The sequence below is a fragment of the Mus pahari genome, chromosome X (genome assembly GCF_900095145.1).
Source record: "Mus pahari chromosome X, PAHARI_EIJ_v1.1, whole genome shotgun sequence".
In the NCBI taxonomy this organism is placed as follows: domain Eukaryota; kingdom Metazoa; phylum Chordata; class Mammalia; order Rodentia; family Muridae; genus Mus; species Mus pahari.
In genome coordinates, this window is record NC_034613.1 from 73,913,246 (window position 1) to 73,919,820 (window position 6,575).

The window sequence follows — 6,575 nt, forward strand, 5'->3', positions numbered from 1 at the left end:
TTCTTCTTCTTCTTCTTCTTCTTCTTCTTCTCCTTCTCCTTCTCCTTCTCCTTCTCCTTCTCCTTCTCCTTCTCCTTCTCCTTCTCCTTCTCCTTCTTCTTCTGTAGTTTGTTTGATATACCATGTCATATACCCTCTAGTAACATCAAACTTGCTGTGTAGTTAAGATTGAGCATGAGCTCATCTTCCTTCCTACATGTTCCAAGTGCCAGAATTAGAAGTCTGTGGCACCATTCTCTACCGTGTATCTTTAAATTTTTATTGTTCCTACAACTTAAGAATATTTTTGATCTATTTCCAATTTTCTGAGGAACCGCCAAACTGATTTCCAGAGTGGTTGTGCCACCTTACAATCCTACCAGCAATGGAGGAGTATTCCTCTTTCTCCACATCCTCGCCAACATTTACTGTCACCTGAGGTTTTGATCTTAGCCATTCTGATTGGTATAAGGTGGAATTTCAGGGTTGTTTTGCTTTGTATTTGCCTGATGACTAAGGACTTTGAACATTTCTTATAGGTATTTCTTAGCCATTCGAGATTCCTCTGTTGTGAACTCTCAGTTTAGTTCAATACCCCAATTTTCGATTGTTTTATTTTATTTTATTTTTATTTTTAATTTTTGGTGATTAACTTTTTGACTTCTTTATATATTTTGGATATTAGCCCTCTATCGGATGTGGGGTTAGTGAAGTTTTTTTTTCTGAATATTATCTGTTCCTATAGAAAACCAAAGCCATAAATAACATACAAATTTCTTGTACTGCTATTAGCCCTTAATGCACTTGTCTGTTAGCTTCAGTGGTCTAATGAAAACTTAGCATGTTAACACAACCATTTGTCCTCATAATGTATGGGTTGGCTGAGATGGCTATGCTTCATAATGTAGGTTGACTGGCACCAAAAGGATGCCTGGATTATTTTTCATGAATATAGTGGCAATAACTTAACACTTTAATATGCAAACCTAGTACAAGCTCCATTTAAGGACACCATTGGTCAAAACAAATCACAGCTCTGAGCCCAAAGAAAATAATAAGGTAATTACAGTCTTCCCATTGTGTGCTCATGGCAAGTACTGGCAAGCAAAGAGGGGTAAAGAATTTGAGCCATTGAGTCTATCATAATGCATTTCATTCATTAATATGTATATGTGCATGTATGTATGCATATATCTATATATATGTGTGTGTATACACACACACACACACACACACACACACACACATACCATCTCTCACACACAAAATTCGAAGAAAAAATTCTGGGAAAAAAGTAGGACTACTTTTTCAAAGTTCCTTATACACAGAAACAGTCTCATTTTTGACTAGTGTTAAATAATAGCTTAAATATTTTATATTTATATACAATAATTGATAATTATTTAAACTATTTATTAATTAGGTTGAGATTTATTATCCTTTAAATTTTTCATTAAATCCTTTCTTAGTCATTTACATGAAATAAGGAAGTAATGAATTTTCTATTTCTTGGACCCTTAAAACTTATGAGCTTATTTAAATAGATCATACATAATTAAGACTATAAAGGATCTTAACAGTCCCCCTGTCTCCTCTCCTTCCATGCTGGTGAGTCACTCTCAGATATCCCTTACCTACTAGCTTAGTTACTGATCACTCATCTTAGAAATGTAGATGTTAGTTCTACATTTCTGGGTTTGGAAATAGCAAACTTCTGTGGTCAGGCTTGCTGCCGAGCATCTTGACCCACTGAACTACCTCACTGGGCTGCAAACAAATTTTTATAGTAGAGAGTTAGAAAATTAATTCCTTTCTTATTAACGTTTCTTATAAGACTGAAAAACTAATCAAATGCAGAAGGAAATGCAACTCATACTGTTTTGCTCAAGAAATCTGGATGCTATTTTTGAATAGAGTTGTTTATAAAGTTGGTGAACAATGCATATCATAATGTAATATAAATGGAAATATATATTATACATAACACACATTTTACAAGACAGGGAATCACACTGTAGCAGAAGCTGGATTGGAACTAACTGTGTGGCCTCCAACAGTTGGCCATCTGCCTACCTTAACTTCCTAAGGACTGAGTGGCATGGGCTACAGTATCTTAATTTATGAAAAATAGCATTCTGAACTTCTGACCTTCCTCATGACCAACACACACTACATTTCATTTATAAAGTCTAGCACTGTACTTTGTCACTTAAAATTGTTGGAAGAACATCTGTTCCCAAATATGATTGAAAATGATGAACAAGCCTTACTTTCACATCAGAAACAATAGCATCAAAACTAGGTAAAATATATTGAAAGGAGATACTAATGATTCTGAGCATGAAGGATAAAACTCACTGTACCCTTTGGGAGCTCGAAGACAAAATGAAGACAGCTCTATGCGTATTACTCTAATTGAATGATTACTGAAACTCAGGCCCAAGCTGTTTAAAAGAGCTCTCAACACACACACACACACACACACACACACACACACACACACACACACACACACCAAAACAAAATAGGAAAGAGTCTCACAAAAATATATGCTAAGTTGTTTAGAGATGGTGGTAAAGAGAACATCTTAAAAATAAATGTGGGTTTCTGGGGGAAAATGATGGATTTAAATTTCTTCTGTATAATTCTGAATAAGAAGTTAGGTGTGACTGTCCATCTTATTGTCATCCTGACTGGATTTATAGTCACCTAGGAGACATCCCTTTGGGCATTTCTCAGGGTGTTTTCAGAAAGGTTTAAATGAAGTAGGAAGACCCACACTGAAAGTGGACAGCATTAGTCACAGGAACAGGGGTCCTATACCAATTAAAAGATGGCTACAAAACAGAGAAAGTGGGCTAAGCACCAGAATTTGTCTTTGTGTTTCCTAACTGCATACATATTCTAACCAGCTACAACTACTTTACATTTTCCCACCACAGTGGGGTCTGCATAGTCCCAAAGTGAGACTGATGCAGTCCTTGAAAGACTGCCAAGACTAAAGACACCAAGGAGGCATCCCCATCAGTTTCCCTGGAGGATGCAACCTTGCCTGGGATGCTGCTTCCTTATTGACTCCAATTGCCAGTGCCAAAGCAATGCCAAGACTACATGATCCCATCCCTCTAAAGGCATCTGCCTCACATTCTGCTCACCAACCTCTTCCAGCTGGCCAATTCTGCTACACTCAATAACTACCTGGGGACATTCGCCATACCCTGATCAGCTATGTTTGGCTGTGTTCCAGGGACAAGCCCATTTCAATGTGTCCATTAAAGGGAGGGCTAGATCCTCCTCTCATCCAAGAAGATGTCAGCTATGCAAATTAGCCACATACTTGCCTGAAGAGGAGGGCAAGTCCCTCTATGATTGAAGAGAAATTAATTATAAAAGACATTTTCTCTTCACAGCCAAACTGCTGCCCAATTCAGATACAGCAACTGATGGGTGCTGAAGCCTACAAGGGGAATAGCTCCTCACATCAACAGACTCAAAGCAGCAATATATTGAGGAAAAGGACTGCTTATGTTATGGGGCAAAGAAACTAAAACATAGAGTAAATCCTCTAGCTCCTAGAAACTGGTTGCTCCCTCCAAGATCCCCGGTAGGGAAAAGGAGGGGCTGTGGCAATGGTGCGCTGTCAGGCTCACACAGAAGTTCAAGTACAGAATAAGTCAGGGGAAACCAACTGGCAGTTCAGACAGGCCAACGAGTTGCCCTCCCATTACCCCTCCCCTCAAAAATATGTTTTATACTCCCAGAGCTTTTAGAACTCCCCTCATATAAGCCAAAGAAAGGAAAAGAGCAACTCATAAAACAACTGAGAGTCAGGGGAGCAGGCTGGTTACCACGGATAGGGAAATAATAATTCCAGAGATGACAGCTCCTGACAGCTCTGGCAAGCTCAGGAAATAACCCAACTGAAAAAAATGCCCTAACAGAATTGTTACCAAGATATTTGGTGGACCTGAACCAGGAGTGGACCATGAAATCCAACACAGATGATCCTAGGACTTCAGAATGGGAAATGACAGCTCAGCTTCTGTTCTAATGTCCTTCCCAATCTCATAGATGTGTCTCAGAGCCAGTCTCCACTCAACCTCTCTAACTCTGTTACATAAATTAGTCTGGAGAGCAACCTTGTCCTAGGGCAACTCCAATTCCTGCATACTCTTCAATATAGCTAGCTTCCCCTCAGAGGGATTGTGCCCTTTAGGTGGTGCCAGGAATTAGCCATCAAAAGATCATCCCCAGACCTCATCATGTTGTGACAGAACTGCCCATGCCAGAGAAGCAGACTATGGTTCCTTTTGGAGGGGGACCCAGCTAGTGGCAATCTATTAAAGAGTGGCCAGGAGACACAAGAATGATTATTGAGAACCTGGGAGAAATAATATGGGAACTAACTATAGAAAAACTCTTCATGTAAAAAAAAAAAAGCCATGTTTCAAAATTCTGGCTTTAGTAAATGCTAGTCATGTACTCCTTAACCTAGGTCAGGACTGCTGGATAGACTTGCACAAAACCCGTGCAAGTAGGTTACTTATACTGCAGTAATCAGGCAGTTACTCATACTTATAGCACTCTAGTTCTAAGAACAATAGCTCCTAATAGCACACATTTCACTGGCCCCAGTGATACCTGCTCCTCAGGAGATAATTGCATTTTGGTGTTCTTTGACCCCACCTTAGGTATGCTCCAAGGAATCAGGGTCAAACAATAGTTAGGTTCCTTTAAAAACAATAAGAACTCCCATACTTTTCTCAGCTTTCCCAGTAATGGCCCTGAACAGACTTCATGATCACTGGTGCCTCTATATTAGGCATCTTACAAGCTCAATACAGTCAGCTCTCTACTCAGATAAAGAAAGATTTAATTGTTGACCAGGAAAGCACAGTCACTCTTCAGAAACAGATAGATTCACTGGCAGCGACGGTAGTACAGAACTGTAGAGGCTAAATTGATTCCTACTGAAATCTGATTACTACTGAGGAAGGCATATGCACAGGTTTATGTAGGACACCCTGTTTATGTTAATCACTCAGAACAGTATGAGAAAATGCTGCACAGCTATTAGACTACTGCCTTGTCTGACCTCAGTTCGAGAAGATCTGCCTAATCCTGTAGAGACTTGATGCCCTAGGGAAAGGGGATGCTGGGGTGGTGGTGAAGTGGGCATGGGTGGGTGAATGAGAGGGAGTAGGTAGGTGGAGCACCTTCTCAGCATCAAAGGGGAGGGGGATGGGATGAAGAGCTCTAAGAGGGGTAACGAAAGGGGACAACATTTGACAAGTAAATAAAATAATTTAATAAAAAATGGATTAAAGCTATGAGTACAATTGAGAGTCAATAAAACATAATGCATATGGCACACCAGGAATACCAACCTGTTTCTTCAAGATAGATTTGAAAGGTGTTATGAAAGGAGATAATGAAGTAGAATAAGGTAGAAAAGACTACTTATTAGATATTAGTATGTTGGTTGCTTTACCGATTTGCCTAAAGCACTGCTTGTTCTACCTATTTGCCAAGCATGACTTTGCTTGCTAAGTGAAACAGATGGACTGGAGAAATAGCTGAGACAAAGACCCACTGCCCTGAACCTGCTGACTGCCGTGTGCATTTCTGTAAAAACCTCCCTGGATTACCTTACCTTGTGGTTTTTAAAGTATAAAATGAGAATGTAAGCTAGATCCAGGACTGAGGCTTTCCGGGAGCTACTCTGACAGTGACATCTCCCCTCTTCTACTTACTTTGATGTCAGAATCCTTATCCTGACAACCCTTCCTCTCAGCCTCACTGCCAGGCAGGTCTGAGAGCTCTAAGGGAGGTCCAGCTGACCATTTCAGCTCTGTGTCTTTATCCTTCTTTCATGATAGTTTACTACAGAACAAGTTCAGAAAACTGAGATGAGAAGGTAGAATGTGATGTTGACTCTGCTTTCCCTCCCCTGTAGAGAACTCAGTACTGTTTGCACGCCCCCTCTCTGATGAACTCAGGGTAGCTGTGTCACATGCCTCTGGCCCTTTCTTCTAATCAATCAGATTATCCTTCAACTTCAGTCTGTAAACATCTACTGAGGCATTTCCAAAACTGATTCACAGAAATTCTTTGGGTGCACACTGGGGTACCTATACCCTATCCTTCTGTTGTTCACACTGAACTTCAGATCCAGCATTTTAACTACTAGCTTCTTTGGGATCCTTGGATTTCAGCTAGTAGTTTGCTCATGGACTCTGGAAATTGCTATGCACTCCCAAATCCCCCAGATGGTCACCACAAATTGAGATTGTTCTATGCCAAGCTACTTGTTGGTACAAGGTAATTGTAACAATATCTCCGCATTTCAAAATAAAAAAAAATGTTTTGAGTATATTTTGTAATATGAAGGCATGTATAGAAGAATTCTGTTATACAATCATCACTGCAGAAATCTAACGATATGTAGGTGATATATTAAGTTAATTTTATACTCAACCTACTTAGGAAACAAGAAAATATTAATTATGATAATGGTGATATAATAGTCACCCTCACGGATCACCTAGGGCATGAATTCGGTGGACTGCCCAAGCGATCTTAGGATCACTGGTGAG